The sequence below is a fragment of the Falco peregrinus genome, chromosome 12, assembly GCF_023634155.1.
Source record: "Falco peregrinus isolate bFalPer1 chromosome 12, bFalPer1.pri, whole genome shotgun sequence".
Lineage (NCBI taxonomy): Eukaryota > Metazoa > Chordata > Aves > Falconiformes > Falconidae > Falco > Falco peregrinus.
In genome coordinates this window covers 18,791,537-18,808,664 of record NC_073732.1, presented here as the reverse complement: position 1 = coordinate 18,808,664, position 17,128 = coordinate 18,791,537, and the positions used below count along the sequence as shown (strand labels likewise).

The following is a 17,128-nucleotide window of genomic DNA, read 5'->3' as shown; positions in this document are numbered from 1 at the left end:
ATCAGTGTATTTATTAACAAACCACCAATCTTTAATATTAATTTATCCTTTCAATAGGGGAGCCTTAACTTTCCAATCTCATCTATTAATCCACTTCCACTGCCCAGCAGGGGTATAACAGAGCTCAAGTTTAAGTGGTCAGTATTAATGTCACTCAATTTATGTGGTCAGTATTAATGTTGCTTAATTATTAGCACTGCTGTGTTTGGCCAGTGAAGGGAGATGGGGGTAGCTGGTTCTCAAAGAGGCATTTTACCACAGCCTGAGCAGGAGTTTGTGTTACATAGGACTGATCAGTTTGAATGTGAACAGTGGACAAAAGAGACAACTGCCTGGCTCCACAGCTTTGAGTGGTCCTTGCAACCCATTCTGTTCTTACAGTGTGCAGGACGGCAGTGCCTCAGCAGGACATAGACAGTGCTGAGGCAAGGGCTGTAGCTTTGCTGCCAATCTAGAAACAGCTGAAGAGCAAAACACTTCTGCTGCTAGTGAAATCTGATGGAAGCCTTGGCCGTAACTGAATTTTATAAAAGGCTGTGAGCTGAGGATGGGAGAAAAGGTATCTGACCGGGAACTGAAAGTACTGGGGAAAAAAACTGTTCCCTGAATCTAGGGACAGATGTTGGGGTTCAGGGGCTGAGCCTGAGAGCCCTTACAAAGAAAGATGTGTTGGAGGGAGAGAACAATATGTCTTGTAAAGAAGGTGGATAGGAGTTTGGGGGAGATGGCAGGTGAGCAAAAAACAGTGCTTGGAGTAAGGGAAGAAAGGAAGAAAACAAGGATACACCAGGGGAAAAGAAAGAGAAGTGGCCATGACTGGTAGAAAGCCAGTACCTCCTCACTGAGGTTTGGCAGCTGTTAGAAGAGCCTGTAAGAATCTTAATTTGGTCTAAATGTGGACTGTTTCTAATCATACCTCCTACTGTAGCTAAAAACCAAAGCTGACAGATCTTTTTCTAGACCTGAGACATCCCTAGGGAAGGACAGAGTTACAAGTGTGTGCCTAGGACATTATATTCATGGGAACCTGCCTGTATCCTTATATTTCATGCTGGTGAAAACTCCCATTTGCTGAGGCAATGGCAATTCCCAGCCTCCACTGAAACAGCTGCTACCTTAGCTCCCTCCAGAGTAAGGCCTGCATTCAGTGCTCTACCCCACTGTCACTGGCTGCAGCGTTGTTATTTTTCCAGGACCAAGAAGCAGCCTTGGCAGATCTGCTGTCCAACTTCTGTCCAGTCTGCCAATCCACTGCTCCTAGAAAGCCATCTTCTGGCCTTCCATAAGGTCTGAGGGTGCTTTAGACTTAAAGCAGCTTGACACAGTGACTGCAAGTCTCAGGATGATTTTAAGTTTGCTTTATATTTTTAAAAAGTCTTTTCCTTCTTTTAGTCTCTGTCAAAATGAGTTTGAACCTGCACTCCTGAGTACTGGTAATCTTGTCCACCTTTGAGATGCCCCTGTGGCATCCTCCACAGAGCAGCTTCCATCCTGTGATTCCTTTGAATTGTACAATGCCAGGGCTTCAAAGACTTAATGCATGTGCCTGAAACCTGCGTTGCTGCTGGTACTCTTGGCAGCAGGTGCTTTCAGGCACTGCCTGCTGCAAATACCCTTCTGGCATCTAGGTACACCTACTCTACTGTGCTCAGTGCCATGGCTGGATTTGGCTATTTTGGGATGTTCTGTACATGTATGAAAAGATTCATTTCAATTAGTCTCAGTAAAAACTCACAGGCATGGCTGGATACTCCCTGAACAAGGTAAGGTATACTAGCAGGGATGGTACAAAGTGATCTAGTGTTAGGTTGGACTTGATTTAATGTCCTCACTGATGATTTAGAAGAATTGAAGAGTAGAACAAGCTTTGCAATGTGACATTTAAAAATTATTCTAAACTCCTTGCAGAACTCTTAGAGGAAAAAGGGTTTTATTGGTCTGGATGAACATAAAAATGAAGACACAAGGTAGAAAATAATAGATAGAATAAACCCAGACAGATGTGGGTACAATAAAATAGAGGAAAAAATAGTCCTAAATTATCTGGGTCATTCTCCAGCATGGTCTGAGGAGCCACTATAAATCTGTATGAATGATCTGTTAAGGTGGTTCCACAGTGCTCTGCTGCTCATGAGCAGCTCATATTAGCTGGAGCAAATCAATGGCTTTATATGCACAAATACATGGAAATATATATTATAAAAATGAAAAAAAAAATCATACGTTTAACTATAGATTTCTTCTTGCTGTAGAGACATCCACAGGAAATAAAGCAATCACATTTAAAAAACACAGCAGCTGTGGGCCCTATTTTTTAGCCCAAATCAAAAGGATTTCAATTTTTTTCTCCCTCCATGTACATGGAATAAAATTTCCATTCAAAATAGCTTTTACAGTTCTCCCCTCTGGGTTAGAGGCAAGTCTCAGCAGGAGCTGAGAGACTACAATGCACTAGGTGAGAAATGGCTGGTGCAAAAGCGTCATATACTAAAAAAATCTCAGCCTAGCAGCCCCTGCCCTGCTGGAGGTTCCAGAAAAGAAAAATTACAAGTGTAGAGAAGTGGTGGGACTGTTGGAGTAAAAGAAGTTCAGCTCTTGTCGTGGCCAGCACTGAGGACAAACAGGGATCAGCAAGGACATGAGGAAGCATTTAGCAGCTCCAATTTTTTTTCCCTAGCCTAGCAGTGTCTGAGCTGCGATGAGCAAAGGAGACCAGCCCTCCTGACCCAGCTCCTCTCCCCACCACTGGGAACAAGCTTTGGGATGTTTGTTTCAGATAGAACCCTGGCCAACAAAACATTTGGAGGAAATTACACAACTTATGTATTTAAATTAGCTAACAGATAAATTATAAAATAATCAAAAGATGCCACATAAATAAGATGTGTTATATATGGAGCAATGCTGTACCTGTAGCTTACTCTTGCAAAAACATACATCACTGCCGGAGTCCATGGAAAAAAGCATGGATTTAGGGGAGCCATCTGAGCCTGAGAGGGAATGAAAATGGAGTGTTTGTGACTCAGCCAAAAGCCAACTGAGAAAGCAGTATTTTCACCCTCAGGGAACAATTAAGTCAATTAAAAAGCCTTTAGTTTATTGTTGCAAGCACAGGCAGCCTAACGGAGAGATTTCCAAGTTCAAATAAAATTAAAAGTGGCATGGTATTTAGCAGTACTGAACTTCCAAAGAAATCCATGGTGTTCCATTCAATAAATATGGATTTATTTAAGCCTCTCTCCTTAAAAAATACCAACCTAAATTACACTGACTTACCTACCTTTCTTTTGCCACATTTGGTGGTAACCAATACAGTCACTAGTACATTTCAGTTAAGGACTCACTCTTCCCCAGCCCATTATTCCTTAAGACCTATCACTCTCCAGTGTAACCTCATGAATAAGAAATTCTCAGTAAGAAATTCTCTCCAGAATGAGGCACGAAGATGTCATGGAACAACCTAGATCCTCAAACTGCTAGAAGAGGGGAAAATGACTAGCCACTTTGGCATTCCACAAGGTATGTGTTTTGTCTTCAAGGACGTAATGCAGCGCCTTGAGTCAGAATCAGAAGTTTTGCTAGTTTGCAAAAGGTCATGAAGGCTGTTAGAGGGGGAGCCATATCATCTGGGAGAGGAAGCCATATCGTCCCGGGAGAGGAGAAATCAGACAAGCCAGTATTGAATGATTTTCTAATCAGGAAGATGGTTCCCAGGGAAAGAAATCAACATGCCACCAGGGAAGCGAATGTCCATGAAAAACACATGCAAACAAGCTGAGAGGACATTTTCTTTGTGCTATTGCCTGTGTCTGCTACTAATCCAAGCTGCAACACGGACAAATGCCCTTAAACATATGCAGAAGGAAGGAGAATGAAGAGATCTACTGCCACAGTGAGATCCAGTCTGTTGTCAGGTATTGTCATCAGAGCCCTGGAGTCTCAAAACAGGGTCTGGTGTAAGACAGGATCTGCCACTGCTGGCTTATAGCTAAGGCAATGAAGGGATGACCCAGAGGAGACCTGTCTGCTTGCAGGAAGGACCCATTTCACAGGTATTTTCCCACTTCATGCTTTTTATAATAATTTCTAGCATAGCAATTACGAGAATTCACCATTCTTCTTTTAATTCTGAGCTTCTTTGGCAACCAATGTGCACTCAGGTGACTCAAGAGAGGTGCCCCTGAATAGACAAATCCATACCAGGCAGTGTTAAGTATAAACCCTGTGGTATGACAGCAGACCAAGTTTGGAAGTCGCAGAGGCCCCACTAAATTGCAAGGAGTTTTCAGAGGTTTTAATCATCAAATGCCAGGTAAGACTTGAGAAGTTTCCCTAGTTCCAGTGTTGTTCAGTGTCAACAGACCACTGCTGTGAACAACCTGTACTGTCATACATTAGCACTCAAAATTCCTTCAGAGGTGTTTGTTGTATGTAGGTTATTGCTGCGTAGCAGAGCATGCAGATTTCACCATACGACTATATAAGATATAAGAAGGAGGAAATAGGCTTTCTTGAAAATATTCATTGCAATAATAGTGCAACGTTATAAAAAAGACACTTAAAAGGACATAATTTCTCCTCTGCTTTAGAAAACTTCATTTCTGTTTCCTTGTGATTAGCGTCTCAGGCAGGACATGATATTACACAGAATTATCTACTTACTACCAAAGCTGCTGGGCTTACCACTTCTATTCTATACCTCCACTGGCTGTGGGCTGGGTTCTTTCTGTTATCACCCTCCAGAGAGACATTGGTACAACCTTACACAGCATGCCCTGGAAAATATTGATTGCTCTTCTTGCTAGGCTCACAGCAATTATTTCTCCATGAGTGTCATGTAGAGAACATGATTCAGGTGAATAGTGAATGACATCTTTAATTTGGGTACCATCTCCCAACCTCCTATAAGTACCTTTGGTTCTGTGCAGCTGTTCCCAGGAGAGCCAATTAACTGCTTGAAGATCATATCTTGCAGATGTAGAAAGACTGAGACAGAGGAGTCCTACAAGAGAAAGAAAATTAAAAATATAAGCAGCAAAAATGGAATAGTGAACAATATGAAGAAATTTAAAAAAACCTGAAAAATCCAGGTATGATCCACAGGACAAAACATGAAAAGCCTGCAAGACAGTTACAGCAGCAGTTGGATCCTAGTTGACAGTATGGCACTATGGCAAAAGTATCTAAAAAGCTTGTTTGTCAGATGAGAAGAAACTATTTCTTGAGATTTTGACTTCTCTGAATCTTAATTTTCCTGACAAACAAAGAGTTCTTTTTTTGTAGTCATTCAGATTAGGTGTTTCAGATGTTTCCTAATGGTGTTCTAGCCATATATATTTTAGATGCTGCTAATCAGAGTCCTGAAACTGAGAAACAGAGTCCTGAAACAGAGAAACTGAACCAGCTTCATGATGCCAAAACACATCTCTTAGTAAAATTAAATAGCAGTTCTTACTGCCAAAATTTATCTTGGATGCTTTAATATGTTGAGAGCACTGCTGGGAATTTAAGTAGAAAGAATAAAGGCAAGGCTGCTGTGTGTTTGATACTTGTTTATATCTTGCCCTGGTTCTTGAACCATTTCCCAGATCTTCACAAGAAATTTTTAACTTGTCAAGAGCTTACATGCATTGCACATTCTTTGGTAAAGAGGGAACGCACAACAGATGCAGTTTCCAGGGATACCACAGGACTCTGTCCCTGCAGTATGGCACAGGAGGACAGTGGTGGAGGAGTGGGACTCTATAAACTTGTCCTAAAGCTTTCACTGAAATAAGAAAATCCCATGGAGTGTTCCGAATTCAGCAATCAGTTCTCTTAAAGAAACATCTGCCAGTGAAAAACTTTCAGCTTGATCTTTTGCTATCATTCAGAGCACTTCTTAACACTGCCTATGAGACAGGATACATTGTTCAGACATGAAGAAACAGAGACTTATCAGATATTATTACTATCTCCTACTGCTCTTCACATTTATTTGCTTTGGAAAATCAGAAATTCTGCAAATCATTGTTTGCTGAAGTTGATGACTGCACATGTTGTAATGTCAGTTGTACTCTAAACTTGCCCCTCTCTTGCCTGAATATTAAAGGCAATCCCAGCTCTGCAATTTGATGAAGACAACCTGGTCTGGGTTCTCCATGATCTCTTTTTGGCAGAAACAGAAACCGCAATGACCACTCTGCACTGGGCACTGCTCCATATTTTTCTTATCCCAGAGGAGGTCACATGCAAGCCCACTTGGATTGTGCTTTCTTGGAGAACACACCGAGGTCAGCACAAAGTGTAAAGGTAAAGACTTGTAAACTTGTAAAACTGCATCCAACTGGAAGTTCGTATTCTCTGTGAGCTGACAAACATGTCTTTGATTTATTAAGTACCATGGACTCACCCAGGCATCTTGCTGCCTTGCACCTTGGCAAGAAGTATTCACTGTTTCTTCCATTCCATGGAAGTCAGAATGAAAGCAGGGGGAGCTGGGCATGTAACAAGCCTGTAAGATAGCAGTAGAGAGCACAGTGTCCCTGCAGCCATGATGCTGAGCCAACCAGTTGCCCAGGCCCCTCCCAGGGTGGTCCTGATGAGACAGCCATGCTGTCAGCTGCACATTCAATGAGGGAAAACTCCCATCCTTAACACCCAGCTGCAACACGGGATCAAAATAATTTTTCCCTTACAGGCCACCACTGTCCTCCCCACAGTACAGCCTCTTCCCAGCAGTGGCAGACACCCTGAAAGTCCTTTAATTTCCTGATGCTGAAGATGGACAAAACTAAAAACATCTCTCAGAGAAAGGCTTTATTTGGGGGAGATAACAGTGCTGGCAATTCCTGGGCTTTTTTGCATGGTTTCTTGAAGTGTTTTGCAGTGCTCCGTTGTCTTTCACAATGTTTCTGAAGAGTATCAAATTTATCAGATTTTTTTTTTCAGTCTTCCATAAAGTTCTTCCATTATCATGTCTCTCTATCCCTGAGCCATCTGTACACTTACTACCTATAAAATCTTATCAGGGCATTAGCTGAGAATGCTTTAGTGCATTAGAAGGAAACAACCACCAGAGAGTGTAATATAATTTCTGTACAGGGTCATCCTCTGTCTACTGTCACTGGAGTGGTTAACTGGGAATGTATTTGTGACAGCTACAGCCCTAGGAGCTCAAGTAGGAGGGACTCTGAAGCACAGAGGACACAGATAAAGATTTGTGCTGCAGCTAAAATGATCAGTGAGTCTGACACAGGGGTGGTCCTGCCTCTTTTGTCCTTGGTCATATTCTCCCTCTGCTTAGTGAGACAGCAGCCAGCAGATGAGCGGGTTTAGACTGCTGACCCTGCAGAAAACTATTACTGTAGCTAAAAATGAAAGACTTTCCACCAGAGAAGCCAAATGAATCCAGTCACTTTATAGTTCTCTGGTTGCTAGATTGAACCCTGGTGAAAGAGAAAATGAGGGCATGGGACTATTTGTTTTCAAGGCATCTTGCTTATAGCCAGATTACAAACTGGCTATAACATGAAATCACATGAAGCAGCTTGCCCAGAATCACAGAGGAGGTCTATAGCACAGCAGGGATTTGAATCAGGTCTTTAAAAGTCTAAGCTAATGTCCATACCAGGGTACCAGCCTTGTTCTCACCGAGATAGCTGAAAAGTGGCCCACCTCAGTTCACCTGATCCATTCTTCCTGCTCACTCTGTTACAGTTCAAGGGGCACACTCCATTGTGGCCCAGCTGCATTCCCTTGGCACTAGATATGACTGATTTGCCTGTGCTGTGCCAGTGCTCCGATGGGACTAATGCCTGTGGCACTGTGGATCTGGAGGCTGGTGGCTCTGGGGCTAGCAGCTGAGTGAGGAGGGACGTGAGGACAGCAATGTTTTCTAAAGGCCAAACTTTTGTGGGTGTTCTTGTCTTTCTGCGTCTGGATTTCTCTGATATTCCTGAACATCCAGGGGGCCCAAAGGAAGCTGCCTCCAGGACCAACACCTCTCCCCTCTGCTGGCAAGCTGTGGACACTGGACTTCCAAATTCACCATGGAACACTCTTGAAGGTACTGATGCTTTTTATAGTTTCATGAATAGTTCAGGCATAGACTCTTAATGTATCCTTGGCTAGAATGTAAAAGCATCTTTCTGCTCCTTCCTGGCTTCAGTCTGAACTGTAAGCGTTCTAGGCAGAACTTCAAGCCCTGTGTCTCCCTATTGGACTTTAGACAGAACTAGTAGTGAGTGGACAGGGCCTGTAGCAACAGTTGCAAATGGTACAAATCACTGAACAGTCACACAGTCACAAATAACGCCAAAGGAAACCAGTTACTACAGTACAAATTACAAGGAGGGAGAAAAGGAAATGGTAAGAATAAGCAACACTCATCAAAAAGAGGCAGAAAGCAAAGCTTATGCGCTTGAGGACTGAATCCTGTAGCCCTTACTTCAGCAATGTTGCCATTGGCTGGTTATGTCTTGGCATAGCAAGGCCCTGGAAGGCTTCCTCAGATGGACACCTGGCCTGGCCAGTGCAGAAGCAGTTGATACTGCAGCATACTGGAGGTGTTACTGCTTAAAGGCAGTCCTTGCTTCTGAGGATAGGAATGAAGGGGAAAGGATGAAGAAAAGCTTTGTTACCTGTGGTGTTACAGTTTTGAAGGTTGCGCTGAGACAGAAGTTCCTCTTCCCCAGAGTTCTGCTTGTTTTGGAGGGCAAGTGTCAGTAATCATGAGAGCTGATGTGCACTGCAAAACAATCAAGTGGATAGATTAAAGTCTTAATTCATTTGCTTATATACATATATAAGCAGCTGCACAGAACTGCAGCTAGGTGACATTGTATGTACTATTTGGTATGGTAGAGTATCATCACACTGGTTTTCTGCCCTTTATTTTCTCTTGGACAGTCTAGAGGCACAGACAGAAGACAGTAATGTTGCTGACATTTCTTAATGTGGTCTACACGCTGCATCTGCCAAAAAAGACCCACAGGACCCTCCTCTTTCTCTGTGTGCTGCTGGAGAGTGAGCCAGGAAGGATTCATGCTCAGGATTCAGGCCATGACCCCATTTCTGGCTATCCTAGAAAATGCAGCAATGTTGATAAAAAGGGGAGTCATTAAGCCTGGGAAGCGTGTGAGACTAGGCATCATTGAGGCTCCCTATTTTCCTGCATGTACAGAAGAAAAAAAACAGGCTCTGCAGTTCCTTCCAGTACTAGATAGAATCCAATATGGGGATTCAAGCACTTGTTTCTTCCTCCCTTTCCACCTTACTTAGGCTATTAAGGCCAAAGACTGGACTCCAACTGCTGTGAAAACCACTCTTCAAATTATTCTCCACTATAGAAAACAGCCATTTCTCACAGCAAGTGGCAGCAGCTGGGTGCCTGATCATATTTGCATGTGTTTTCAGTATGGTCTGCGTATTTCAGAATCCCTGAAATGCCTTTGTTTCCAAAAATTGCAAAGGAGGTCTGCACCCACCTCCAGAGAAATGCAGTCATGTTTATAGATAGATGTTCCTGAGCAACATATGTGAGTTCAGCAACACATTACCAGTGGATTCCTAAGAGCGGACTACAAAAGCCGGGGCACATGTGGAAAATGCGCTCAGTCAAACTCTTAATGAGTTTACAAATGTGTTTTCACCGGTTCCCTGAAAATCCCTAGAGCAGAGATACACTTTTTAATCTTTCGAGTGTCCATCCTATATTACTGAAGTACTGCAACTGCTCAGAAAAAGCTCACACTTTACATATATAGTTACATAAATATATATAATTACATCTGGTTTGGTGTAACATATACAAATATATGTAATACCAAAACCATGTGCAGGCATGGTATTTATTCATCCCTCTGCTTTATACTATAAAATCCCTGAAACAGATGTTTAGAAATCCTTACCTTCTATCCCACAGTCACAAGCTAACTGAAGTTGTTCCTATCTGAAGTCCCAAATCTTTGAGCAAGGGAACACCAGCTCATCCTCCCTCCCTCTGTGCAGCTAGGTCTTTCTCAACTACCCAGGGTCAAAGAGTTTAAAACTGGTCTCTAATTTACAGCTGCCAGAGACTTGATTTGCAGAACTACTGAGAACCCAAACTCCAGCTGGAGTTTGGTGGCAATCAGTAGGATCTGCAGGAGCTAAGTACTTCCCAGGCAGTTCATAATACTCAGCACATCTTGGAGGAGATGCTTCAGATCTATGGCTACATCTGAAAAATTTGGCTTAACTGCTCACTGTGCTAGACTTCGCAAGCACAATGCTCAGTGTAACAGTAAGCAAACATTACCATCTAATGGCTGCATGTATTAATTACAACTATAATTTGCACTTTAACCATGAAGGCTGTTCCTTGCGGAAGTACTGATACACTGAAAAAGCTGTATGATTGGAAAACAAATAAACACGAAAAGATAATAAAAGCAATATTTATGGTTTTGCAGTATCCATCAATCACCTCTAGTGGGACAATGTAAATGGAAGAAATTCCACTGAAGTATTTCTGGGTAACATGACACAGGTGTTGCTCTGATGGCTATATATATTGTAGATACATGAATGATAACAGCCATAAAAAATAATGCAATGCATTAATAATAGTGAAAGCCTTTCAAGATTTTAATAGTGAAACATGTTTCCAACCTCTTCTATTTTCTGACAGCAGGATGAAATTTCTCCTGCCCCTTTCTTGGGCAATGCCAAGAGCTGCAAAACAGCCCTTACATAATAGATGTAGTCTTTGAGCTCTGGCCTAAGAGTACCACCAAGAACTGGAAGGGCCTCTCTATAAGTGTCACATATCCTTAGGTCATCATGTGTCTTACTGTCTCGCTAGATGCCCAGGATGTATGGAAATACACACTCTGGCTACGAAAAACACCAGTTATTTTGCTAAATGGATTTCAAGCAGTGAAGGATGCCTTGACTGGACATGCAGAATAATTTTGTGAGAGACTTGTGACATTCATTTTTAGGATGTCATGGGAGGCCCCTATGACACTTTCTGTTGTATATGCTGAAATATTTCTAGCAGAATGAGCTGTTTAGAGAATGGGGTTTGGTACAATGACTGCATCTACTCTTAATGCCTCTTGTCAAGTGGAACTGCTCTTGGTAGCAAGATGAATGCTGCAGAACTGTCGCGACGGAGGGAAGACACAGTCACTCAATATGAGTGATCAGCAGACTTCGTTTATTGTCTCTTACAGTCACCTTTTATGCCTTCTTATAATTAGCTCATACATATTACAAAAGTTAAGCTCATTATTGGTTAGTTGCCTAAATACCAAGCCCGCCCCTTGTTTCTCTTCTGTAGTTTTCTGTTCCCACCTGCAACATTCTTTTCCCACCAAAATCTTCCTGTTACTGTGTAACAAGGACAGCCAAAGACAGCGTATTTTGCTTTACTTCAGATAAGCTGAGAGCGATGTGCATTTTTGTCCAGCCAGCTGGACTATGTCTATGTGACCCTTTTCAGCTAGCCAGTTATCCACACAGAACCACTGCTGCATGTCCTTCTCAAACACTAGGTCCCAAATATACATTCAGCACACAAAACTAATATGTTTCCCATTTATATACTTGCATATCCTTATGGCGATTCTTAGTTACTGAGCATGTTACCAAGCTATCTCAAGTCTTCGCAGTAAAAGGTGTAAAACTGTAAAAATGTCAGCCAGGAGGACCCATTGTGTGTTGACTGCACAGTTCTAGGTAAAAGAGCAGAAAAGGAAAGACAGGCATGGGACTTTTTTCCTGCAAAAAGGATCAAATAGATGTGAAAAACCAGCATAAACACCTCTGATTCCCCATATAAATACTGCCAGGGATCCTTCCAAACTCATGGTGGTAGATCTTGGAACCACTACGAATTCACCAGTCCTGCTTATGGATACACCAGCCCCATACTTCTCCCCAGTCCTTCTCCATTTTGTTGCAGGCATCACCTTTGCCAACGGGCACACCTGGAAGCAGCAGAGACAATTCAGCCTCATGACTCTGAGGAACCTAGGATTAGGGAAGAAAAGCCTGGAAGCTTGGATCCAGGAGGAAGCTTGCTGCCTGACTGAGGTTTTTTGCCAGATAAAGAGGTGAAATATAGATCTGTATGTGGTCATGACATGGGCTCAACCCTGCTTTTTCTACTGGAAGTTTCAATTTCTGCAGTAGACTCAATGGGAGGTTTACGCAGCTGATGCTTTCATAATTCATTTTGCACTTGGCTGGAACATCATGCCTGACTCATTGCTTTCATGCTAACCCTTTATGGGAGAAAGTGACAGATGAGAGACTCCTAAATTGTGCTGATTATGCACTTTTATATAAGGTGGAATCTTTCCGTCACTCATAAAGGAGCCGGAAGAACCATCTCCCAGTTAGACTCCTGCATCTTGACTCCTGCAGGCTCAGCTACTTGTGTAATCCCATGCAAATCAAGAGCAGGCTAGATGGGAACTCAATGTCACAGCCTATAAAAGAAGTTAACAATTCAGCTTGCTCTGTAGGCATGGATCTCTGTCCCACTCCTTCTACCAACAACGTGATTCCTGGTGTGCTTTTTCGACATTGCTTCTCCACAGAGGATGCCATATGTCAGAGGCTGCTCAGAGGCTCCCGGGCTGTGGCAGAATTCCACAGCACCTTAGCCTCAGGTGAGCAAGAACTGACTCAGTAAGCTGTGGCATGAAATGGTTGTTCTTTGCCAATGCACAGGGAGGAAGAAGAGCTCTTAAATAAACACTGAACTCTAAAACCACGGGGGCTCACTTCTGTCCCCTTCTTTCTCAATAATAATACTTCTGCAACCATTCCTGGCTTGCTTTCTCTACAGGTCCATTGAATCCCTTGTATTAGCTCTCCTCAGAGAAATGGATCTGACTTTACATTGATATTATTCAGCATCAATATTGCCCTGGGGCCAGAATCAGGTTTTTCCTCTTAGCTGGTGCCTTGAAAGGGTTTGTAATAGCCCTGATTTCCTGTGTTAGACTGGGCTGCAAGAACTACCTGGAAAAAACAGGACACACTAACATGGTTGTGGCTTTGGGAACTACCGCCAAGTGTTGACTTAAGATTTAGGAGGGAATAGGTCATATGGGAAAGACTTCACACAGAAAATATAAGAAAAACTGTATTCAGGGGCATTTAAATCCTCCAAATCTGAAAGTTACTAGTGGAGAGCAGGCAATCTGGAAAGTTAACTGGATGGCAATGGTCATCATTCACACACTTCTTCTCTCCAAGGTATTTTTTTTTTTTTTTAACTAGGTGGTCATTCATTTCCTATCGTCAGACAAGTAATAGATCTGGATCGTAGCAATGGTTAGGCACAGTTCAGCTGTGAACATTCAGGCTTTAAATGCGCTATGAAGCCAAGATGTCATGGTGTTCCTTGTGCGTGTTTCCAGGTGCAGCTCTACAACACTTTCCCATCACTGTGTGTTAATGAGACTGCTAGAGGCACTAACACACTTCTGGGTTCTGTGAACACTTATTAAGGATGAGATCAAGAGCCACCAGAAGAGCTGGGTGCCTGCAGAGCCACAGAACTTCATTGATGCATACCTAGCTCAGATGTTAAAGGTAACAATTACCTCTTGTGCAGCTGCAACATATTTTAAATCCTTGTAGTTAAGGTATTTCTAGCTGTACTCCTACTTTCTTCTTCTCCTTTTCCTCCTGAGAGACTGTTCTATTATTTCTTTCTTTGAATTCAAACTCAAAAGATTGAGGTAGTTTGGTGTAAGTACTGAGGATATTCTTTGGTAGCCACCACAAAGAGAGTAATGTTGTTCCACCATAGACTGAAAGAAAGTTTATTGTATGCAGTCTTTCTCAGTCATCAAGATAATTTTTTTAAACAGAGCTACATGGCTGCTGTCTCCCCAGCTTCATCAACTCAGTACGGACTCCGTGATGAAAAAAAGCTCTGTTGCTGGGATTTTGCTATGCTATTAAACCAGTCTTAAATGTCATTGCCTGTCTCATATCTGCAGGCTAAGGATGACCCACTCTGTACATTCAGAATGCAATCAATCACAGATCTCTTCATAGCGGGCTCAGGTACCACCACTATCACTTTATGCTGAGCTCTCCATGATGGTATATCTGAAAGCACAAGGTGAGAAACATGTGTGTCTGCACTTACACATGTCGCTGTCCTTGCTCATGGCAGGATAATAGGCAAAATGCAGTTGACTCAGCTGCCCAGATCCTGCAGTGTAAGGTGTTCTGGAAATGTTGAGTTTCTACATAGAATCTATACATCAACTGCCTTCTTGAATACTCATTATTAGGCCTTTTATTTTGCAGAATGAGTCCAAGAAGAGTTGGATGTTGTCATTGGTCCATGCTGTGGAACTGAATATAAGGACTGAATGATCCTGCCATACACAACTGCAGTTCTAGAGAAGATTATCATTATAGCAGCATAAGTGCAATAGGGTGCACCCAGGATACCACACTACAAGGCTTCCTAGCACTAAGGTATATTAATTAGGGATGATCCTTAGACAAAGCAAAGCCATGCAATAGAACCTTCTCACCAATTTAAACACCACATGTTGTTTATATTTTTTCCTAGGCTGCAAAACTACCCAAGGGTGAGTTTGAACAACTCTTGAGGAACTCTTCAGTGTGAATAGGATGCTGGACATCATCTACATCCTATAATATGAATAAACCTGTACTCAGTTTCTCTCCTTTTTTGCACAGGTATCACTTATACCATTCTTCTATACAGGATTTCAAGGGTTAGATCACTATAAAGGTACCAGTATAATGACCCTAGGCTTCTTTTAAGCTGGTACAAGCTAAGTATAAACCCCACAGAAATTCTAGAAAAAACAGTGCCTATATGTGAAATTTATTGTATCAACAGAATACTTCAAATCTATATCCAACCTCATGTAGGCGGTCTTCCCAGTGGATAAGACCTATGTGGCTTTGGGGGATGTCTTTGAGAAAATCAAGATCAAAGTCCAGAGTCTTGATCAGTGTGAAGTCTTCAGTTCAGTGGTGTTTGGTTTGGTTTTTTTTTTTTAAGTTTCTGATTACTGTAATTACTGCATCCTCCGGTGCTCTAAAATCAATCTTTAAGAGTGCCTAATAATTTCTAAATAAATGATTCTGTAGGAGATAGCACAGCATGACCCTGTTTCTCACCTCGTAATAATTAGTTGGCACTTGGACTGGGCAATTTCAAGAAAGTAATTGATATCTTGGCAATTTAAGTCATTAGTTTTTGACTCTGTGAAAAAGATCTTTGTATGTTCATTTTGTCTTTCAGGAGGACACCTTAATTTTCCCCAATATATTTTCTGTTCTGTATGATCAAGAGCAATGGGAGAGTCCTTGACAGTTTAACCCTGGCCATTTCCCAGGCAAGTGTGGAAACTTCATGAACAGAGAAGCCTTTATGCTGTTTTCTACAGGGTAAGAGCAATCCTCAGTATTGCATACAGTTGTCCTACAGTTACTGTTTCACAGGCAAAGTTTCTTTCTTAACATCTGATCTGCCACGGGTATCTTTATTCATTTGCCTAAGGTCTAGGTAGCAAAAAAAACCACGGAGGTGGTGATTTCAGATTGCAACTTCACTTTCTTGAGGAGAAGAAGCTAAGACTAGCTGGTATCTGAAATTCTCAATGAAATGAAATGCAACTGTGGTAATAAGGTAGATTGTCCTATGGGAAAACAAAGGCTGATTAAAGCTCCTCCAGAAGGCAGGGGATTCAAACCTTTTGGCTAATTAAGAACTGGCTCCTGGAAGGTATTAGAACTCTTATACTAATATTGACGTCAGCAGAGACTGAGGCCAGCAAAGGAAGCAGCACATCAGGTTTATCTATGAACAGGTCTCCATAGCAATTTGTGTAACACATTCTTTCTGAAAGATTTTCATAAACTGCTGGTCTTCAGAGCACAAAGATTTACGTGTTACTGCAACCAACTAGGAACTGATGAGTTTTTAAACTATTTCTGCTCATATTTATTTCTAAATAATTTTCTGTCTTCTAAGATTAAAAGCACAGGTTTGAGCCTATAAAACAACAGGATTAGAAATCCAGTGGTAAGGATATCTAGTCTAGGACTTGGAAGAACCCTTTTCCCTCTTCTGCCATACTTCTATGATTTCAGGGATGTTGCTCAGACACCCATTGCCCTTGCTTCCAAATAGTAAAACAGGAATACCAGCATCACATTACTGTGCTTTGCAAGGATAAATACACTCAGAGACTATAGTAACAGAGGACATGTAGTACCTCACATACATTGGATATCCTTTTTTTCCATCTTCCTGACCTATATGCTATGGATTTTCCCTGACTCTCCAAATCACAAATTGGTGGAGAAACAGAAACTAGATCAGTCAGAAATCATTTACTAATTCTGCTAGATATCAGAAATTATTGGTTAGAGGTTTTCAAAATACTATGAGAAGATTCTGTGCTCATGGGGTAACCTGGGAATGGATTCAAGTGTGAGGAGATGCTGGAGAAGGGACTGTCTCCCCTGCCCTCTATAAACTGTCTGTTATCATCTACTAGCACTTCAGGCATTGCAGGCTTTTCACTGGCACAGTATATTTTTCCTCTCCCCTTCCCTGGACACTATCCATGTCTCGGGTAAGGCATGCTGGAGAAATAGTATCAGCAGCTATAGCAATGAGTTGTAGATCTTGACAGATCTGTTCACAGAATGGAGCGAAGGACGTTGATAACTGGCCTGCGTGGGGATCATACCCCAGCCCCTGTCAAGACCTGTGCCACCCCTCACCATACACTGAACGGACAAGGAATGGATGGGGGCTGGCAGCTGGGCTAGGACTTGTCTGTCACTACAGGAGATATGTCGGGCAGACCCCTGAAAGTGTGACTGACTCCTAAAACTGTACCTACCAGGGACAAACGAAGACAGGAATAAAACGGCAAGGTACACGAACCCGCTGGCTGCGCCCCTCAGTCGCGCCCGCGCCGCCCCCAGGCCTCACCTCGCGGCACTTTCCCGCCCGCCTCGCGCCACACCCAAGATGGTGGCTCTGCCCGCCTGCCGCTCCTAAGATGGCGGCCGCCCGGCAGGGGTGATCCCGACACAATCCTCGCTCAAATGGCAGCCAGGAGCGCTCTTTTCCCTCTCC

General features: G+C 42.5%; 1 protein-coding gene across 1 annotated transcript in view; it reads right to left on the bottom strand.

The window, feature by feature from the left end:
• LOC101917686 (cytochrome P450 2J2-like) overlaps nt 1-17,004 on the bottom strand; it is a 119,762-nt gene extending 102,758 nt beyond the window's left edge. Inside the window, exons 1-4 of the mRNA XM_027787240.2 lie at nt 16,890-17,004; nt 8,622-8,728; nt 6,392-6,493; nt 4,913-5,002 (exon numbers count right to left, since the gene is read on the bottom strand). The gene's annotated coding sequence lies outside the window, so the exon portion shown is untranslated. The remainder of the gene's footprint in view (nt 1-4,912; nt 5,003-6,391; nt 6,494-8,621; nt 8,729-16,889) is intronic.
• Nucleotides 17,005-17,128: the final 124 nt, after the last annotated feature.